General features: G+C 37.0%; 1 protein-coding gene across 1 annotated transcript in view; it reads right to left on the reverse strand.

Annotated features, from left to right (window-relative positions):
* Positions 1 to 23206, reverse strand: part of FUT9 (fucosyltransferase 9 (alpha (1,3) fucosyltransferase)) — a 152294-nt gene extending 129088 nt beyond the window's left edge. The window contains exon 1 of the mRNA XM_005871476.2: positions 23176 to 23206. The gene's annotated coding sequence lies outside the window, so the exon portion shown is untranslated. The remainder of the gene's footprint in view (positions 1 to 23175) is intronic.
* Between the last annotated feature and the right edge of the window lie 3 nt (positions 23207 to 23209).

Here is a 23209-nt window from a genome sequence, read left to right on the forward strand (position 1 = left end):
AAAGGCGTGGGCCACACTATAAACATGCTCTGAGGATTGTGAAGTTCCCCCCATGTTTCATGATTGTGATTCACATAATTGGCACTAGTTTAATTCCATCACCTTGGTTTCCATCAATGACATATATAATTGAATAGTGTTCAATTCAGTTAAACAAGCATTTCCTCTCTTGAAATCTGTCAGCAATGACTTTTTTTTTTATTTGACACCAAAGCAATGGCAAGAAAATAAAAAATAAACAAGTGAGATTACATCAAACTATAAAGCTTCTTTACAACAAAAGAAACTCATAACAAAATAAAAAGACAGCCTATTGAATGGGAGAAAATCATATATCTGATAAGGGGTTAATATTGAAAATATATAAAGAACTAAAACAACTAGATAACAATAAAACAAAACAATTTGATTTAAAATGGGCAGAGGATCTAAATGGACTTTTTTTCTCTCCCAAAGATGTATAAATGGCCAACAGGTACATTAATTAATTAATTTATTTATTTTAAAATATATTTGTATTTATTTCAGAGAGGAAGAAAGAGTGAGAGATAGAAACATCAATGATGAGAGAGAATCATCAGTCGGCTACCTCCTGCACACCCCTACTGGGGATTGAGCGCACAACCTAAGCATGTGCCCTGATGGGAAATTGAACTGTGACCTCCTGATTCATAGGTTGATGCTCAACCACTGAGCCACACTGTCTGGGGCCAACAGGTACATTTAAATAGATCTCTAGCTGCTGATGGGGAACATCTTATACCAGCAGTTCTCAACCTGTGGGTCGCGACCCCTTTGGGGGTCAAACGATCCTTTCATAGGGGTCGCCTAAGACCATCGGAAAACACATATATAATTACATATTGTTTTTGTGATTAATCACTATGCTTTAATTATGTTCAATTTGTAACAATGAAAATACATCCTGCATATCAGATATTTACATTACGATTCATAACAGTAGCAAAATTATTACAGTTATGTAGCAACGAAAATAATTTTATGGTTGGGGGTCACCACAACATGAGGAACTGTATTAAAGGGTCGCAGCATTAGGAAGGTTGAGAACCACTGTCTTAGACATATTCCCCCTCTCCCCAGCTACTGCCCTGGAAGAAAGCTGCTTCTCTGGAAATGCCAAATCTCTACTGAATTCTTTAAACAGCTTTTGACCATGACAGAACCGTTTTAAAGTGTTACCTAATATGTCCTTTATAGTCTTGAAAATTTCTTTTATTTATAAATGTATATTATATAATTTTGCATATATATATAATTTATAAAGTTATAAGTAAACTTTATCATTTAGGCACACGTGGCAAAGAGGAAGAATGAAAATATGGTTTGTGGTTTGCCTTATTAGGCAGACATTCTGCTGACAGAAGCCTGGGACATTGTTAGATTTCTAATATTAGTCACGTCTTAGATTCCAAGATAGCAGTGAATTTGCTTGACCCAGATATGATGGGGATCCTCTCTGATGAATATTTGCAATCATTTTTGCATCTTTCCTCTGAAAATTTTTACTCCTCTTCTGATTTGATTTCATAATTGAAAATTAAATGGAAAACCATACCTTTTTAAATTTCTATGATTATACTAGTACACGCTGCAATTTGTTAATCTGATGTGTCCATTGCCATTTTACACACCCTACTTATAGTCCATTGACCTTTGGGAAAGTTACTGAAGCATTGCTCTCAGTTCAAGGCAGCGCATACCTATGGTGAGGATGGAGGTCTCAGGTGCATGTGTTGGAGTGTCTGTATTAGACCCTAATAAGCTCTCCTGTCTGAAACTATTAAACTACTGTGCAAGCCCTGGCTGGGTAGCTCAGTTGGTTAGAGAGTGGTCCCCATATGCCAAGGTTGCTGGTTAGATCTCCGGTCAGGACACATACAAGAGCAACCAAAGGGTGCATAAATAAGTGGAAAAATAAATCAAAGTTTCTCTCTCAAAATAAGTAAATAAATAAAAATATTTAAAGGAAAACAAACAAACAAAAAAACTACTGTCCCATTCATCTCACCTGTCAATGGAGTAATTCCTTTAAGAACCTGTATCTCTGCTATCCATATTCTTAATTCAGCATAAGTGGCTAATGAAAATATGATATAGTTTGCAAATTTCTCTGGAAAGAGGATTCAAAGATTTTTTGTCAACATTTAATAATTGATTATTTTCCCACTAAGACTAATGGTTGAGCATTTGCAGTTTTATTCAGATAGAGATAATGATAAATTGAGAGGTTAATCTTTAAAGTATGAGTTTGTTGTCTCTACTCCCCTTTTTTCCAGTGTTTGCTGTTTCCTACCTTCTTCCATATCAAAGTCATTAAACATCATTAATACTATCAGTTTTCTCTTCCAAACTAGGGCAAGGCCAAGTATGCTTTTCCCTGGAAGAAAATATAAATTTTTAAAACATTCATTTGCATTAATGGATTCATATTCATTTGTTTATTTGTTCCTTCATTACTTCATTCATTTATTGGATTCTTAAACCTTCTTTCTCTCTAATCAAAGCTTGAAAGACAATCTAGTACCATTAAAAAGCCTGTGGGTTAGGTCCCAGAGACCTGGATGCAAATCCTTGCTTTATAACTAATTGTGTGAGCCAGAAAATTTAGCTTTCTTAGACTTAGCTTACTCATCTAAAAATTGAATGAATTAAATCAATAGCTACTTATCTTAATTAGTTCATAAACCTGTTGTAGAATTTCATAACTATAAACTCACTCTCCATAAATGAAAAAAAAATCCTCATATCCACAAACATACAATTTTGCACTGATTTATTGGAACTCATGGAATCCTAAAACCTGTGCTTAAGCAGTGGTTCTCAACCTTCTGGCCCTTTAAATACAGTTCCTCATGTTGTGACCGAACCATAAAATTATTTTCGTTGTTACTTCATAACTGTAATGTTGCTACTGTTATGAATCGTAATGTAAATATCTGATATGCAGGATGGTCGTAGGCAACCCCTGTGAAAGGGTCGTTCGACTGCCAAAGGGGTCTCGACCCACAGGTTGAGAACCACTGGCTTAAGGGATTCATAGGCTCCTGATTATGAACCACTGAACTAGATGGTCCCTACCTTTAGAGCTACATAAACCTTGCTATATAAAGTGTAGTTCACAGAGTAACAGTTCACCTCTGAGTTTGTTAGGTATCCCAGGTCCTGGCCCAAACCTATTGAGTAAGAAACATCCATTTTAACAATATCTTCAGATGACTCATACAAATATTAAAGGTTGAGAACACAGCGATCAAGTAAAAGCACAAAGGAAGATAATGATAATTATTCCTTTCTTTTTCTCCACGATGTCCCCAAATACAGACAAACCACAGCAGGGGCTTTTAATTTGGAACTTAGATCCAGGAGCCATCCAATGAAACAAAAACCTTAAGATCCTGCATTTTGTTTTAATTACAGAAGAAGCACTTATTTATATTATGTGATAATGTTTATGTTAAAGATAATCTTGATTAAATACACACATTTGGGGGAGCTATCACCACTAATGGTCCCACTCACAAAATGGGAAGAGAAAAACCAAAATGTTAGTTTGGCTATGTAATTCTAATGACAGTCGTTTATGTGAATCACTTAGCATTTATGCCTAATAACCATACAGGACAATAATGATTATGCAATCTACGGATAGACTCACTGCATCTGATTACCACTGATGTAGGTTTTCTTTCATTATAGTTGCAAATCTCAGAGAAGCCTTTAGTCTTCAGAATTTGTTATACTTATGGCAGGAAAATCTGCTCAGAACCTTTCCAAATTAGGGCAAATATTAGTTTAAAAGGGTACTTTGAAGATCAAAACTAGTTTATTATATTAAGCTACTTAGTATTTATATAGAATCTCCTTTTTAAAGTGTAAATGTTTGTTTGTTTGTTTGTTTTTAATATATTTTATTGATTTTTTAAGGAGAGGAAGGGAGAGGGATAGAGAATTAGAAACATCGATGAGAGAGAAACAGATCAGCTGCCTCCTGCACACCCCCTACTGAGGATGTGCCCACAACCAAGGTACATGCCCTTGACCAGAATCGAACCTGGAACCCTTCAGTCCGCAGGCCGATGCTCTATCCACTGAGCCAAACTGGTTAGGGCTGAAGTGTAAATGTTTTGATTCAAAACATATAAAGGATTTAAAACCATATGATTCAGTTGTAGGGGTTAGACTTGCACTTTCATATTATATCTGCCTGAAATTAAGGTAGCTTTTGAGTTTGTCCTGGATAGATGCCACATTAGTTTGCAAATCTGTGAATTCCCGTATTTCCAGACTTCTTAAAATAGAAGGAACTAAATGTATTAGAAGAATGTGAGATGTATAGATTAAGGGATAAAAGAAAACCAAATAAGATAAAGAGGAGTAGGTTAAGGGTGGCAAAGGAGGTAGAGATAGAAGTGAACAGAGTATGAATCTTCATGAATAAATTCACAGTGACATTTACTGAGCCAAGAAAAGAAATGAGAGGAAATAAGATGTTTTTAAAATATTCATGCACCTTTTGTCATACCAATAGTAGTCACTCAATAATGCTTCAAAATGAAATTAAATCAGTATCTCTCGTTTTTCCCTTCCTCCCTCCCTCCTTTTCTCCCTCCCTCTCTTTTGTTTTGTAGTAGTAGTGCTTCTTGGTATTCTAGAAAGGGTATAATATATTAGAGAATATGGCTGAATCATTTTATTTCCAATAAAGATTTCTTATGTTTAGTAACTCTATGACCTCATGTGAGTTAATTGAGTTGATGGTTATTCATCCCTCTCTGGTAAGAGCTTTTAGAAAACAGATTTGCCTATGCCCTCTTATTTAAGTCATTTGCTTATCTCCTCTTATCTAAGTACTTTTCGTTTTCTAATGCATTTATCGCAGCTTTGTGAATAATGGGCAGGTGCTGCCCAAATAAATCTTTATTATAAATTTAAAAGCTGAAAAAGCAAAAAAAGTAAGGTTAATTTCTCTTTCTTTACCCTGGGTGAAGCGTTTTGCACTCATTAAACAAGGACTCCTGCCTGTGTTCAAGGCAAGGGCAAGGTTGGTGTCCAGATAGGCAAGATGGAAAGGGTGTAGGTGATGGTTTCCTAATCACAGAGCTAAATTGCCACTATGAGTAGAAAGTGTCTGAAAAGAACCATTCTTTTCTGTAGCATCTCAAATTGATTCATGCCCATTTATTTATTTGCTAATCTAGAGCATTTATCTTGCTCTTTTACATGCTAGCTGTTTGTTGAATAAAGACAATTATTCAAGCAAATGGTGTAAAAACATGCACTGTTCTTTTTTCTATGTGATTTATACTTACAAACCATTTAGGTATCCGTTCATTGTTTTTTTATTCCTTTTGCTCTGCAGATTTGATTTCATATTTAGATATCATTTCCCAGGTAAAGCAGGGACTGTCCGAGTGGGTAATACAGTTTTAGAGTGCCTAACCATAATGCCACATGCAATTATCTTTTCGTGATAACACACTCCTTTTAACAAGTTTAACGATGATGTATATCTACCTCTTCCCAAGTAGATGCAGAGATTGCCTCTGCTCCTGGGCCTGCTTCATGCTGAGGGCTGAAGTGCTCCAGGATGGAGCCAAAGGACAAGAGGAATCCACAATGATCAAGAATAAAATAGGAATAAGAAGAGAATACTGGAAAAATACTACAAAGGAAGGGCAGATCTACCCTGCTCTGCTAGCTCTGTATTGGATTCATCTTTCCTGTCCTCTTGTTTGTCCCATGGTTTCCCCTCCCAAGGTGGAAGTCTTTGCGTTTGTCTTTATAGCAAATTTAGGAATTGACATTTTCTGAAGTTAGAATATTTAAATCAGTTAGATATGCATATGTGAGTGTGCCTCTATCTGTTCATGTATATATTTATGGATGTGTTATACATAAATATGTTTATAAGTGTATGTATGTGTTCTACATTTGAATGTGGGTATATTTGTATGTGTACTTATATATTCATCAGTTTGTGTTTGTATGTACATAAGTATGTATGTATATGGGTATTTGAATGTGCATATGTGTTTATATTTTGGTATATCAGAAAGACAAATTTGAGATAAAAGCTCATCTGCATAATTTTTGGGTTGAAAATAAACTTTCTAATTCATTCTGGGCTATATATATTTTGGTCTATGTCAATAAACTTGTGTGCTTTAGGAGAATAATTTTAGGATGAAGGCAAATTGACCTTGGACAGTTTCCAGGGATTTGGTCAATTTCCAGGCTAGGTAATTAATTGTGACTTGTATGTTTTCTGGACCCTGCCATTTCAATTTAATGAGGATTCATTTTCTCTTATAAGCAATTTTTTTTTCTATCTATGGATTGCTTTCCCCCATTGTAGGTGGTTCTTTCTCACCAGCAAGAAAAATGCCTCTATTCAATAGAAGTTCACTGACTACTTAGCAGCTTTAATTAGAAATCAAGAAGTCTTAGTAAGCCTTAGAGATGAAGTACAATTACTTTTCTTCCATAAAATTCAACCCAATATATTCAAAATCTTAGAGCAATGCTGAGCAATGGTTATGAAACTACTGATAATAAATGGGCTCCAATATCTTTCATACTTTTACCAGCAGAGTTGTTTGCTTTTAAACTCATTTTCTGTTTATCTGCATAAGGTATAATTAATTATACATTGCAGAGAGCTGAAAATCACATGTACTTTTTCTTAATAGGTTGGATTGTTTTCTGGTTAGCAGCGTATAAACTTCCTTCTGGGAATCACAAAATTGTTGTACTGAGTTGAACTGGATGCAAATATGGCCTGAAGTTTTCGTGCCACTGCTGTAATAATATGTACTGTTCATCTACTCCTCAGGTTGCCATTAGGAATGAAAGCACATATCTCAGTGGGATGCTGTTATCTCTAAGATTACACAGCCTGCATACACACAGGGCCTGGCTTACATCAGGAACCTGAAACATTGTGAGAATGCATGAACATGGAAATAATAATGAAGTGACTCCCAGTATTCATACCTGATTAAGAACAGCTAGTTCTGAATGGAGAAAACAAATTTTACTGTCCACTTTTATGTATAGAAAATTATAGTAAATTCCCCCCAATAATTTATTTTAACATTGAAATTTCTAACCTATATTTTTCTCAGATTCTTTTTTACTAGGTAGCAATGAGAGTACATTGCAATAAGAATTAATGTACTTCAGACTTATTCAGATTATTTTTATCATTATAAATAGGGGAGAGCACGAACGCAGTCCCCCACTACCACAAATTATGCAGTTGAGTTTCCCACATTTGGGGAAATCGTAGGGGTCAGCACATCCGGAGTGCAATGGGTAAGCCTCACCCTGGGGAAACCACCTTCGTGATCATGGTATCTCCCCTGCAGGTAAGTATTATTCAGATTTTTAATAAGCAATATTTAACCACATTTGAATATGTCTTCCTTCCTTCCTTTCTTCCTTCCATCTAACCCTCCCTCCCTCCCTCCTTTCTCCCAAACATCCTCTTATCTTTCTTTCTAGTTGTTCCTTACTTTGCTACAAATTTAAATGCATTATGAGAAAAAAATAATTTGCTGGCCAAATAGGATAGGAGACACAAAATTAAGTAAGAGCATTCATAAATTAAATCGTATAATTTAAAAATATATACCACAGCCTCTTAACCATTATTAGGGACAAAAATTTGACTTTGAACCTCTTAGCAACCACCACTGAAAGAGGGAATTACATAATCAATAAGATCAGTAATAAAATCAGTATGACTCCTCTGAAAACAAAGTGTGAGAAATATTTCTTCTGCAGATCATTATAAAAGGACCCTGCATAATGTTATGAGCTGAATTTTTCATAGTATCTTTATTGCATTCAACACTATATTCCATAGGGTTCAATATAGACTGAAAATGAGGTGAGAACAAGGTATTCCTGGTATATAGGTCTCAATTTTAGAGTATCCAAAGGCAAGCTTGGAAATTGGAAAGCCATAGGCCAAGTTTGGTCACAGCTCTGTTGCACTTGTCTTATTTTTATTTAGTTAGTTTGCATGCCCGGGGATCAGTGCTTCTCCAACTAATTGCAGTGAAGCACTAGTTTTATTTTTAAATGTTCTATTCTTCATGAATCAATAGTTTTCTAAAATGCAATTACAAGTAAATTAGACAACAAGAAATGAAAAAGACACTAATATAAGCCCACATTTTTTATTATTAGATTTAAGAGACATAAATTACTTTCAGCTTCCTATAAAATTTTCTAAATCTTCCTCTCAGTTTCTACTTCTTTCACGGTCCTGTAAGAAACACTTTGCAAACAAACCTGGGCCTGCAAAACTGATTTGAGTAGCACCCTTGTCTTGATGATACAAGTTACTGTGGTACAAATACTAGTATTCAGTAGTATCATCTAAGGATACACCATCTGTTAAAAAAAAGCAGTGTGCAGTTGGTGAGGACAGATTATCTTTTAACAGTCCAAGTTGCTGCACTGTATTATATTCTTGGGGGACAACTACTCTAATTCTTTATGGAGGTTAGCTGTCTCTGTATATTTCTAATCTTGGCTCCAGCACACTATCTCTCCAACAAGCCTTGTAACCCCTCTGAATTACCATACTCTTATCTACTTATCAATCTAAAAAGTGTATTCCAGTAACAGGCTTACTGGAAGATCAAATGAAATAATGTTAGAAAACATATAAAAATAAAGTACATTTCAATGATTCCTCATAAGTTATACACAGTACAGAAATGATTATTTCACTTATTTTTAATTTCTTGTCATTTGAACATTTGTATATATCTTATTAAACATGCAACTTAGCTTTTGCAAATAACATTCCAAAGTGTTGATGTACATTATTTCATTTGATCTTCTCTGTATAATATACAAGCTTATTTGTACCACATTATGACCTTACAACATCACATTGGTTTGATATATTTATATGTTTCCACCGCTGCATTACTCTGAAACTGGTTATTTATTAATCTTCATACTCCTAGTGCCTAGTTCCCCAACCAATGCATGGAAGACGTTCAATAAATATTTGTAGAGGTGAACTGAAGGTAACAATATTCATTAACGTTGAACTTACCATGAGATATTTTAGAAAATTATGTCCCATGAGGAATAAATGAATGGAAGATGTGTAAAATATTTGCTTAGTTATAGGTATGTAAATATCCAAATTCTGATGCCCCTTACTAGTTTTGTGACATCTTGAAGCATTTATTTATTTATTTATTTATTTATTTATTTCGTATTCTTTTTTTTTACATTTTTTTATTGATTAAGTTATTACATATGTGTCCTTATTCCCACATTACCCTCCCCTCCCCCCCACTCCCCATGCCTTCACCCCGCTATTGTCTGTGTCCATTGGTTAGGTCTATATGCTTGCATATACGTCCTTTGGTTGATCTCTCCTCCTTACCCCCACCCTCCCCTACCTTCCCTCTGAGGTTTGATGGTCTGATTGAAGCATTTAAAAGTACTTTATATTTATAGTGAAACCTATACATTTTATATAGCTTATACACTTTTAGAAATTGAGAGGTGGGTCACAAAATTAAATGCATAGCTTTGTTTAATCATCAAAATCTAGGAGTCACATACCTATATTATCTAGGGACTTCTACCCCTAGATTAGAAATTTCAAAGCCTCTGACTTTTCTCCTTTATTAAAGAGGTAGACTCAAGATAAGCATTCTTCCCTTTACCTTTAGCCCTTATGCACAGATGTTCTTACTTCATTTCTCTGTCAGGTTGTTTTTTTCCCCTCTGATGTTCAAATGACTGTTGCTTGTGCATGCCTGTCTTTGCAGTTTTGGTCACTACTGTGCGCCGATCCTTATTACTGTTATAACCAATACTGCCAACCCTGTCTGGTGCACTTCTCCCCATCCTTTTCCCCCTCTAATTTTCAGTTTCTCTGCCTTCTATTGCTTACTCATGTTCCAAAAACAAAACCATAAGCAACAAGCCTTCTGGAAGGGGAAGCTCCCTTTCTTCCTATGCAGTGAACTTGAAGGGTCAGATGAAATGATGGACTCTCTGGCCCTTGTTCTGTGTCTGCTGGTTGTTCATGGGCTGGTTGCAGCTTCAGTTCAAGGCCTGTGTTCTTCTGGTTTTATCCCAGAGACATTTTGGAAATTTGAGAATCCTAAATTCTTGAATTATGACCAACTGAAATTTTGCTATTTTTCTCATAGTAGATAGGGCTTTGGTAACCATTTTGTCCCTACATTGCCTTGTTGCTTTAATAGAAACTTTAACAAAGGAATACTTTAGAATTGATAAGATATATGTTTTATTTAGGAGAATAAAAAGCTGGAGTGCATCAGATATAAGACAAATAGGGTTTCATGGGAGTCATGGAAGGTCAGGAAATGATTCTGACTTGTTTGGAGCATTTTTATTTTTAAGCACTATGTCTAATTGGATGATTTCCACAAACTATACACAAAGTCTCTAACCATGGCAATTCAGTGAAGTACAAAACATTAAGTTACAGGGTGGAGAAGGCAGCACCAGTGGTAGCACCTTCCAATATTGGTTGGGGGGGGGGGCGCGGGGGAGGAAGGTTTCTTTTTAAACCAAGCCCCTTATATCAAAATACAAAAGAATTACTCTGATTGATATTAAATTGTATTGAAAACAAAATGGCCTAAAAAGCACATACTATTCTATATTGGGGTGGAAATGGGAGGAAAGAATGAGCCCTTCTAAGCAGGCGGGGAGATAGTTGGGAAAAGGTTCTATGGCTGTTTAAAGGATAGTGGCAAGTTTGCACAACAAAGGAAGAGATGAAGATATTATTTTGCCGGGGTTCTTGTTCCAGCATCTAGAAGGGTTCAGCAATCTGGAGAAGGGCTGTGTGTAACTTAAGTAAGAGTCCAGAGATGAAGCATAATTTTGAAAGGCATTTGGGGGTCAGAGGAGCCTAGCTAAAGAAACTAAGTTCTCCTTGTCTCAGGACCCCTTGCTATTTATTAACACAAATTGTCCTAATATACACTTCAAAGGGTAGGGTTAGGTACAGAATCCATTGTCAGATTGGAAGAATTTGCCTATGGCTGTTCAGGTGTTTGGCCAGGAGGAGGCAATAACATGTAGATTAAGATGCCCTGAGCTGTCTGGCAGCAAACAATCATTCCTTTTCAGGTTTGGGGAAATGCCTTTAGCCATTCCCAACATGCGATCAAGTTCCATCAACCTTTTGATGAAACTCTTGCAATTATGACATGCTGGAATTGGCTTCAGGCATTACTTAAAAATAAGGGAAGAGGGGACAAAGCAGCAAGTTATAAACTGATAAAGACAAATATTTACCTAAGTTAACGATTTTCAACTCTGTGTGCTCCAAGAAGCAAACTGTTGTGCTGCAAGAATAAAACATGCGATATCTGAGTATTTAGTCAGGGGCACTGACCTCTTTTCCCTTAAGTTGTCAAATAAAAAGAAATGACGACAGCCAATACAAAAGCAGTTCAGTGTGAATGAATCAAAATTATACCTTTTGTTTGTCAGATCGGCAAAAAATACAATATATTTTTTGGTATGCCACAGAATTTTAGTAATTAGTTTATGTGTGACATGAGTTGAAAAAGTTTGAAAATTGCTGACTATGTCCTAATAGAGCTCCATGGTAGCACTGCACTATTTTTTATAGAAGAAAAGCATAGATCTGTGATTAGACATAACTGGGTTAATATTCCCATCTGACAATGTACTAGCTGAGACACCAACATAAAATACCTTTTACTTTTTTTCCCATTATGTAAAAATTTTGCATGATTGTTGTGAATGTGAAATTAGATAATATGCAGAAATCCTTAAAACACTGACTGCCACTATAAATTCTCAGTCATTAAATGTACTTTCTCCATAATTATTAATTTGAAAAGACATAAGCATTTTATTTTGTAATAATGAAATGAGTGTGTTTTCCAATTATATATATACACATACATATATATAGCAAGTGACATTCACTCTTCTGTGCCAACTAGGAGAATTTTGAACTCTTCAGAATAATATATAACAATGCAGGAAGAGCATATAATGAGCACGAAGAGCTAATATGAATCATGCTTTCCATGGCAAAATTAAGCAGAAACATGGGAAATCGTAATGTAAATATCTGATATGCAGGATGTATTTTCATTGTTACAAATTGAACATAATTAAAGCATAGTGATTAATCACAAAAACAATATGTAATTATATATGTGTTTCCCGACATATGTCTTAGGCGACCTCTGTGAAAGGGTCGTTCAACCCCCAAAGGGGTCGCGACCCACAGGTTGAGAACCACTGTACTACACAAAACAGACATTTCTGATACCCTGTGGTTTAGGCTCAAATTTCAACTTCCTGACATAAAAATTCTCAATTCTTTGATATGCCTTACACTATAACTTACATGGTCAGGAGTAACTAATTAATAGCCTAGGGATACACTATAAATACAATATATTTGCTTTAAAAGTTTCCTTCTTGGTTTTGGTCTTCTTGAAAATTCATCAATCTTAGCTCTCACTTGTTTAAAGTATCCCATCATTAGGAAATAGCAAGAATGAACCTATATCATCCTACATAATAAAGGGGTAATATGCAAATTGACCCTAACAGCAGAACGACTGGGAATGACTGGTCACTATGACACACACTGACCACAAGGGGGCAGACGCTCAATGCAGGAGCTGCCCCCTGGTGGTCAGTGTGCTCCCACAGGGGGAGCTCTGCTCAGTCACAAGCCAGGCTGATGGCTGCCAGTACAGCAGTGGTGGTGTGAGCCTCTCCCACCTCCTCAGCAGTGCTAAGGATGTCCGACTGCAGTTTAGGCCTGCTCTCCGCTGGCAAGTGGACATCCCCTGAGGGCTCCTGGGCTGCCAGAGGGATGTCTGACTGCCAGCTTAGGCCCAATTCCCCGGGAAGCGGGCCTAAGCCAGCAGGTGGTCATTCCCTGAGGGGTCCCAGACTGAGAGAGGGCACAGGCTGGGCTGAGGGACCCTCCCGAGTGCACAAATTTTTGTGCACCAGGCCTCTAGTACCATAGATAAGGAGCCTACCAAAACAAGCATTTATTGAAGTCCTTTGTTTTTGTTGGAAAACAATTTCCCAGGGGTCTCTCACATTTCTGCACATTTTATAAAAAAGCACTGCCTATTTTTGTTCTGAACTATTTTTAAAAAGATATTTGTAAAGCAGTGTTAGAAGATAGAAACAACATCTCCTTCCAGAGCAAGGGGAAGCAAGCTAACCATTCATTTAAAAAGTTTGGCTTGGTATTTCTTAAATTCAGTCCCTTTCTTATGTTTAGATATGATCTGGTCTGCTCTGTGTTGCCTTATGAAAATTGGGGACCAGTGCTAAAATCAGATACTCTTCCTGCTGCTGTTGTTGTGTATAATAAATTTTCCTTCATCTCTGATCCAGATGTCTGAAGTCTTCTACCAGCATGCATGAAGGCTTTCCTGTCAGCTTAAAAGCAGAGTAACATCTCAGACCCTGTGGAGGTTTTGATAATGTTGCTGATGAAGAGGGGATGCTGACAGAGACATGGCTCTCTTTCTGGAAAAGAGAGGATGAAGGACACACAGGTAATTTAATGGAATCTGAGGGAAGTCTATGGGAATCAGTAGAAATTATATAGTCAATTGGGCAATAAATAAATGAGTTTCCATGGTTTTGCTTGGTAATGAAGGGAGACTGAGGAGGTTGCTGCAAGCTAAGTAACAAGAAATATATAAAATACAAATACCAAAATGCTGTTTTGTTGCTATTTCCCTCCTAAGTAGAAGGACCTCCTTGCCAGTCCAACAGCCAGACTCTGATCTTCAGTACTACTTATGACTTAGTACTAAGATTTGTACTGGGTAGGCAGAAGGCTGCTCTCCCAGCAGTTAGGGAGATGCGCACATAAATTGAGAGTGAAAAGGGGAACTCCATGACCATAAACCAGGTGAATCATTAAGTTTGACTGGTTCACATGTGAAAAGAGGAGGTATGGAGTATATTGTTTGTTCAGGAATAATGGTAAATAATAGGTTGTCTTATGGCTAAACCTCTCCTTCTTTCTATCATGTTAGTAAAATCTCTGATTTTTTAATAGTGAATTCTGACTGCTATAAGGGTGCATTGGATGTCTTAGGGAAATTTTCCTGAGACAGAAATCTTCCTGTGGAAAACTATAGATGAGCCATTGGCTACCATCTGAGCTCTTACTGCCTTGGATTGAGTTTAGAATTCTGATGGAGCTGACTGACTAAAGAATGAGATAGAGACCCGAAGAAATCTAGATAAATTCTTAAGGTCATCACCACTGTGCAAGAAAACTCCCCCAACCCTGATACTGAAACAATCAGGAACTTAAAAGATGTTATGTAGAGAACAGGATAGCAAATGTGCAAAATTAAGGTGAATGCCTTAAAGAAGGTCACCACTGTGTGAGCCAAAATTGATTCAGTCAAAGGTCACACATCCCATGGTCCTAGCAAAAAAGCCAAGTGGTTATGTTTTTGAGTCCAGGGATTCCAAAGGCTGACATAGATAGTATTAGCCAGGGGAGCCTTGCTTCCCCCATGCAAAGTATTGGGTGGGCCAAAATTACTCAAAAGTTCATTTGGTTATTCCATGAGCCATTGCCACATTACTGGAAACTGAAAGTACATATGAAGCCTCTCTCTTTCCTTGCTCTCCAATCCCTCTCTGTCTCTTTACCTTGATCTACAGGGTATCCTCCAAAAATATATACAGACTTTGAATGATTATAAAGTCATTGCTTATTAATATTCAGTTCACTTTCAAAATTTAAAAGAATCTACAAAAAATTTTTTACTTCATTGCCTATTTTCAAACTGATGACCATTCTGGTCCAGGCACTGCTGATAATGTGAAGTAATGGAATCACAACCATCAAGAATCATTTTGTTCAGTATTTGTATGCCCTCAATTCAACAATTGTGACCAGTTTTGTACTGTAAACTTTATCTTTTGTGTATCCCCATTAAAAAAAAAGTCTAGTGGCACTTTAGGATAAATCTTCTTTGTTCATAGCTTAGTCTCGCTTCACCCATTATTTCAAATCAGTTAAACTAGAAAAGGAGTAAAAATTAAGTTAGTTATCAGCTATTAAAGTGTGCATACATTTTTGGGGGACACCTTATATAATTTAAAGAGAAGCACAATTATAGGCCAACGTATCCCTATCTCCAACAGGGATCAAAGGACATGTGCACCACCTAAGTAGGCTGGAGAATTTCAGGGAGGCAAAGAAATCAAACTTGTATTGATATGTTTAATGTGGATGCCCAAGTTGTCCTCTTACCTGGATTTATGGAACACTCAGATTCAGCTAGTAGGGGTTAAGGTAGAATTCATAGTGGGAAAGGCAAGTTAACAAGATCTCGTGGATGGAAAACTTTAGGCCAATTGAATGTACTATTTTTGTTGTTTCTACATCTAATTGTGTGGTAGGAATTAATGTGTTATATGCTTACATTTCATCACCCATTAAGTGCCTGAGAAGATTATCACCATTGGGAAAGGCCACATACAGGGAAACACTAATGGAACATGTAAATCACTTTCTACTCATCTCCCTGTTTCTCCCCACATGGTCCAACCGAAACAGTATAAAATCCTGGGAGGAAAAAAGGAAAACACACCCCCAATTACAGACTTGAAGACAGCATAGGAGGCAAGAGATGCAGTATTTTAATACAACAGCCCAGTATGAGCAGTGAAAAATACTGAGGACTTGAAGCTAAGAATGGATTGTCACCAACAGCTCATGCAACTGAATCTTTTACCAGAATAAACATTTCATTTACTATCTAGGATGGTGTCAATGCCTTCTTTTCTATCCTACTGGCTTCTGAGGACAAATACCAACTCACATTCTATGGCCACCAATATATGTTGATAGTAACTCCCAAATTTACTACAGATTATCTCCAGGAGTAGCTAAAGTCCTCTGCCATTTGCCATCAGTCAGGTAGGCAGTATGTGTGCCTCTACCCTCTACTGTACAAAGCTTTAACTGTATCATGATATCCTGTTGATGACAAAGTCAGAAGCTAATGTTAGCAATGCCTTGACTGTGGTGTTATCATGCTTCCACCAGCTAGGGTGGCTGATAATCCGAGACAAGTCAGGGCTTTGCTTGTCAAATACATTTTATTGGGACTATATGGGCAGATTTGCAATATTCAATCCCTCTGGTAGTCAAAGAAAAACTGTGGTCTGTTCAACTCCAACCAACAAAATAGATGTCCCACGCCTCACAGGAATATTTGGGTACTAAAGAAAATATGTGCCTTACTTGGACATTTCTACTTATACCTTCATTTCAGCTAATCCAAAAATTGGCATCCTTTAACTGACACCCAAACCAATGCACACTGTTTGCAGCTCTCCAGTAAGCTGTAGTATGCTCTCTACATCTGGGGCCCTACATCCCTAAAAGATCTGTGAGATATAAGTTTCTGTGACTAAACTCAGGAAAGGGGAGACAGACTTTCACCCTTTGGGGTTTTGGATGGATCACCTCCCTAGCACAGGGGGTACACACCTACCATGTACACATCTTTTGAAAAGTAGCTATTAGCTTGTTACTGAGCTCTTTTTAAAATTGAACTCCTTACCCATGGAGGTTTTATGACTCTCTGACCTACCATCTTCTTTTGGGGATGGGTCAACTCAGACTCAATGACTAACAATGTGAGAAAGGGTCCTACAGACACGCTTACCAAATGGAAATGCTATACTCAAGCTGTCAGCCTGCCTGGCTCCAATGGCATCTCAGTTTTACATGAAAAAATGGCTCTCCCAAACTGTTGCAAGTGTCCTAAATTTAACTCTCTGCTGAATCTGCCATCTCTCCAGACAGCTCTGACCATGATTTGATCTATATTCCCCTTAATCTAAGCAAGCAATGTATCAGAAACAGCAGGGGATGCCTCCAGTTTCTTCATTTCCCATGTGAAATACTTATCAACACCTCTGCCTGTCTTTCCCACACCCATTTCTGTAACCAGTGCTTAGCCAATCAGTGGGACAGACAAACGCCACCAGGCTGTTGATGTAGACAAATGAGACAAGTTAGATTGACTGCCCTCACGCAGCCCTTGGAGAACAGGGACTAGAATCAGTGATTCATGATTAAGTCAGAGGTCTTAAATAATAAATCAATTATTCAAGACCCTTCCTAGGTCTTATAAATCAGCAGGGACTGGCTATTGAAATAGTTGTCTCCTCCAGGTCAAGGCAGTGATGCCATCATTATCATTAACAGCCCTATGTCCCTTTGCATCATATAGTCATACCTACTGAATAAATATCTATCAGCATCAATGGAATACAGAGAGTTAAAATTGCCTGTTTAAATTGAAATATATTTTGTTAAAGCAGTTTATGAACTTTTAATTCTTAACTTTTAATATTACAAATGTTGTTTGCTGCTTCCATTTACTCCCTCTTCTGTATTTCATTTGAATGAACCTTAAAGGTTTAGGTTCCTTAAAAGACAAAATTGATATTTCAAACTTATGTTAAAATGTAAAATTAGTTAAATTTCCTTCAAAAAATGACCCTATGAGTTACAACAACTGAATAACCACTCATTAGTGTGGGACATCCTATATCAATTCATAATAATAGGTTCTTACATTGTAAAAAACAATATTTTCTCAAAGTTAAAATAATATGGAAAGCAATGTAAACATATGCTATTTTAAAGGGGGTTATTTTTGTGCCAACACTCAGTCATGGCATACCGCCATCCATTTTGGCAAGGCATATTAAGAGTAAGTTGTAGTCTTTTTTTCCTCTGGACACCTTGTTCAGTAATATAGTAGATGCCCTAGATTAATGCCAGCTGGTATCCCATCACTCCTTTCTCTGTTTGTTCTTATCTGTCTCTCTAGTTATACTGTAAGCCGCTTGAGGTCAGAACCTGTATTATACTCATCCTGGTGTCTGTAGTCATCACTTCAGATCTTGCCAGTAGGAGGCCCTCAATAAGTGGAAGCTAAATTAGACTCCAAAGAAATTAGGTTATGGTAGCCTTTCAGTTAAGTCTGCATCTTAACTAATTAAAAGAAGGTCATTTCCTGCCCTGGCTGGTTTGGATCAGTGGAAAGAGACTCTGCCTCGTCCATGGACTGAGAGGTCCTGAGTTTGATTCTGGTCAAGGGCATGACTACCAGTTGAGCGGAGCAGTTGCTCTTGGATGATTGCAGGCTCAACTCCCCCTGGTCGCGGTGCCTGCAGAAGGGTACAACTAGTAGATGTGTCTCTCGACGTTTCTCTCAGGTGGACGAGGATTAACAACAACAAAAAAAGAAGGTCATTTCCTAAGATAACCATCCCCTCTGCTTTTGAAGCAGCCACACAGCCCCCTACCTTCCATCAGCACAGACACACCACACTTAAACAATGTAGTGTTCTTCCATATAGATGCAAATCCATATTACCATGTTACTCTTCTTAGATGAGATGACACTGATGAGCCATATCACCAAGAATACATTTGCAAGTTTATTTTTTACCCATTTATGATTATGGTTCCCCATTGATTTAGTCATTCACTTTCACTGATCTTTTTGGCCATCAGTGACAAGAAAGCTAAAAATGCCAAAATTTGTAATTGCAGACTTGGAAATTTGTGAAACAAATGTATCTTCCCTGACCACCTGATGTATTCACAGACTACAGTGACAAAGAAAAAACCCAAACACACGGATCCACAAACATTCTTTTTGGTGACAAAAAGATTAAATATGCATAGAGATTTTATAGAAAGACATACAGCATGGAGTTAGGAGACCTGGATTCTAGTTCTGTTTCTATTAACTACTTAAGAACCTAAGTTATTAATAAAATAATGAAAGTGCAATGCCCTCTACATCCTCTAATTGATGTCTACATTCTGTGATTTATTCCATTAAGAATACAAAGCATTTCATTTGCAGCTAAAGAAATATGATTTTCACACCATGTCATGTAAAATCATAGAATCTAAATTTGTTTCTTTTTCTGTAGGAATTTTAATTGTACATGAGATTTGATCTTATAAGAGTGACAGCATTGTTGTAAAACTTTGGTGGAATCATTATGCTGGTTTTGAAATACTCATTTTGCTTATCTGCTCTTTGAGAATGCTTTTTGTGATATTCCTTCCACTATATAATAACGATAGAAAATAAAGCCATCTGTAAACATTTATGTAATTATATGATACCTACAAGTACAATTTGCAGATTATTTTGAATTCATAAAATTTGAAGCATTTTTAATATACAAACTTTTCTAAATGTATAAATAAAAATGCAAAAATATCAATAAAAATTGAATAATACATCAACACAGGTAAATAGGAAACTATAAGAGATATATATTAAGCTATGAAAATATTAGTGATCGCTCCACTGAATCATCTTGCCATCATAAGATAATAAATTACTTGGCTCTTTACCTAATATTGTAATTTTAGTTGTGTGTATATGTTTTGTTTTTCCCCTTCTTCCAAGATTTTATTTTTAAATTTGTCTAGAATTGTATTTAAGTCAATTAGTTTACATAAAATAGTTTGCCTATAATCCCTAGGTTTTAATGAAGAAAATGAGTGCATCACTTTATTTTTAAAATTGTGTTTTTATTGCTGTAAAGAAGACATTTTCAAAAATTCAAGTTGGAAAACAGCTCTTATCCCAAATACCAAAATAATGGAATTTGCATTTAGTTACTTTTACTTGAATAAAGAATTTAAGCAAGTATCCACATGCTTTTATTCCTTCTATTTCTCTCTTGCCTAGTTTCCCTTCCTCAGCCACCCCCTTCTCCACACCTAAGCCAAAAATGGTTTCACATGGAACATTCAAACAAAAGCAGTCTATTGGTGAAATAATCTATATCATTTCCACAATTTTACATTACTCTTTACCAAGGTCATCGTCTGATTCTCACTGTTGGAGTTCTTAAATCTTAGCAAGCATCACCAATATAAGTGCTCAAAGTTCACTGTAACTTTCTTTAACATTGGAGCAGTTGTCTGTGTTTGAAAAGATAAAATAAAAATAATAGTCAAGGAAAAAGCTATGAGTGCCTAGAACGGAAAAATGTGCCAGTTGCTAGTCTTCCTTCTTTTAGGAGTCACTCCCCACCCCCAGCAGTGTTAACAATCAAGGTAATTAAATTAAAGCGTAGCCATTTTTTTAAAAAAACTTATGAGTCTACAGTTCTGAATTTTTGGTTAAAGGTTTCCGTTGCTATAAAATTGTTATTTTGAATGTATTTTAAACTGTAAGAATAAAAAAGATTTTTTTTTCATTTAATTGGAATGACTTTCAAGTTTCTGCAAATAGGGTAATTGTAAATTTAAAGCATTTATGGGTGAAAAATTAATATATTTCCATTCCAAGAAATATAATAAGTGAGTGAAGTTAAAATAAATATTTTAAAGTTTATCATATTGCCAGTGGTTTCACAACCTTTCTTTTGTATTTATCAATTAAGGCAAATATCAGTGATAAAGATTTTTAAAAAAATTATTCTTTACCACTGTAAACATTTAATTTAGACCTATCCCATCCTCTAGGTGGCATATAGTTATGAGCATTATAAGCTACAACAATGATATTCAAAGAAATGCCATTCAAATATTGGTACGACTTGTTTCCCCAAGTGTTATTATAGTCAGCCGTTGGGCATAGCCTTAATAATGACAACTACATTAAATTGAGGCAGAACTTGAGTTCCAGCTCACCAAACATTCTTTACAAAAATTCCTGCTTATTTTATTGCAGATTAATTTTTTATATTCTAATTGACAATTCTGAGACTATTTTAATATTATGTATATATGAACATACATCCTTACAAAAGAAATGAGAAATTCTGACATTGTTTGGAAGTTGACATAATTATAATTATGTGAGCATATATGTCTTGAACTCATCATTTACACAATTATGGGCAATAATTGATCAAGGTCGGCATTGCTCCTTGCTTTCCCTTTTGCTCAATTGGGATGTATCTTTTCCAATACAGCCTCATTACTGTTGGACCTATTGCATATAGTAAGCACTCCGTTTTTCTCCAAAGGATAAAAGCATTTAGAGAAAAAAAGTTAATGATTTTTTTATTCATCTCATAACTCACCTATTATCTATCTTCCTAGATGACCAGTGTGACTATTAGCAGTAATTGTAAGGTTAAATACTTAATTTTGAATAGTCTTCTTAGTCAAGCACTAAATTTTACCAACTAAAACTTCTGAATGTAAAAACAAAAGATAAAGTCATTAATCATAACCCCTCCTGACTTTGGATGCAGTTCTCCACATTTACAAAACCATCCTTGTGAGTGACTTGCTCACTGCATTTTTGCCTGTGTCTACAAAGAGAGGGGGGGGAAAGGCTCGGATATAGTTTGAGTTCAAACAAATTTTTTTAAATTCTTGACTTTTGAGAAGGCAAGATTTTAAGGCAATCCTCACTAGACACATTGCTCAACTTTCCCTCTCTATTCCTTGTGGAGCAGAGACTTGCTCCTGTAAGGTGAAGAAGCACACATCTCTCTCCATCAACTGGGAAAGCAACAATGGCAATTTAATTCCTATTTCTTTAAAATTCTTTAAAACAATAATAATATTATTACCAGGAAATTTATATCCACACACCACATACCCAAATGGGGCACCTTTTAAAGTTTCTGACACCCATTTCTGAATGCTGTTATCTGCATTGTTTCGAACGTAAGCCCTCTGACCAGTAAAATATACAGAAATCAGTAATATTGTCACTTCTCTGAAAAACTAAATCACGAATTGTGTGGGGGTAATTTTGTCTTGAAGATTTCAATACATGGGGAGTCAGGAGTACACATTTTAGTATTTAAATAGTCTCTCCCTGTGCTCACTCATTCCTTCATCTCCCTTGATCATATTCATTCCCTGAACACAACTCCCCCTTTTTCTCTCAGGCCAATTAGAAATACCGAAACGTTAAACAGGGTTTCAAAAGAAAGGGCTGCTGCCGGAAGAAAACTTCTACAAAAAAAGACTGGATGCTAAGATACTACACTATGCCCGGAGCCCCCACACAGTGCCTTCGCTTTTTTTCGTACGTTTTCTGATCCTACTGTATGCTTCTATTAGCCACTAAACCTAAAGATAAATAAGGGCTTTGGCTTATTGCAAATTCAAAGAAGATTTCAAAGGATGAGTTTGGCGTTACTCTATTCTCTTTCAAGAAAAAAATCTTAAGAGTTGCTGGGCTTTTGATTGTGTTGTTGCTAAAGGAGATTTATTACCCAGTCAGGTAGGTGCATAGCTACACCTGGAACTAAGACCGATTCCGGAAAAACAGGTAAATAGGGGCGTTCATTGCTATTAGCTAAGTTGCCTCTAAATGAATAAAACGAATCTGAATGTTGTAAATGGCTGTGCTCTTTTAAATAACAATAACAAAAAGTTTAGTCGCAAAAGGTTTGTTTTTGTCTTTTTTTCCACGCTTTATTGTAACCGAAAGAGCCCAGGTGCCGAGAAAAACACAGAGTAACTCTACATAAGCCACGATCACCGCGTGTCTGTGTCAATTTCCTGCGGGGACCGTCAGAAAGCTGGAGAGGCCCCGTCGTGTCAAGGGATGGAGGTCAGAATTCACTGGGAGGACCAATTGCTCTTCGAAGGAACACGGCGGGACAGCGGGGGCTCAGGAGCCAGGCTTTGGAAAAAGGGAAGGTGGGTCGGGGGCGGACTTTGTGGAGATGGCTTTGTCAGTGCGAGACCGGGTGCAGACTGGCAGATGGGGGCATGGGAGGGCTGGCAGAAGCGGGAAATCAGAAAGGGGGAACGCAGAGGCGGTGAGGACTGAGAGGATCCTGTTCGGGGTAACGGGAGGGCTGGGTCCATGCACCTCTGCTGCTAGGGTAAGAGCTGGAAGTGAGGCGAGACCGCGAGCTGCCCGGGAGGGAGAGGGGCTCAGGTTGCCAGCAGGTGGAGTTGAAATCAAACAGCCCCTCAGGGACCACGGAGCAGCCCTCCCGAGACCCCTGCCTGGAGGTAGAGGAATCACAGCAGGTGGTTTGTGGTACCTCCTAAAGCAAACACGCTCTCTCCCCGTTTAGCCTCGGCGCCCTATCCCCTGCGCCCTCCAGGCTACTCACCGGTCCTGGGAGAAAAGCGCCATCCGGGCGCGCG

Source organism: Myotis brandtii, unplaced genomic scaffold, assembly GCF_000412655.1.
Source record: "Myotis brandtii unplaced genomic scaffold, ASM41265v1 scaffold343, whole genome shotgun sequence".
Classification (NCBI taxonomy): domain Eukaryota; kingdom Metazoa; phylum Chordata; class Mammalia; order Chiroptera; family Vespertilionidae; genus Myotis; species Myotis brandtii.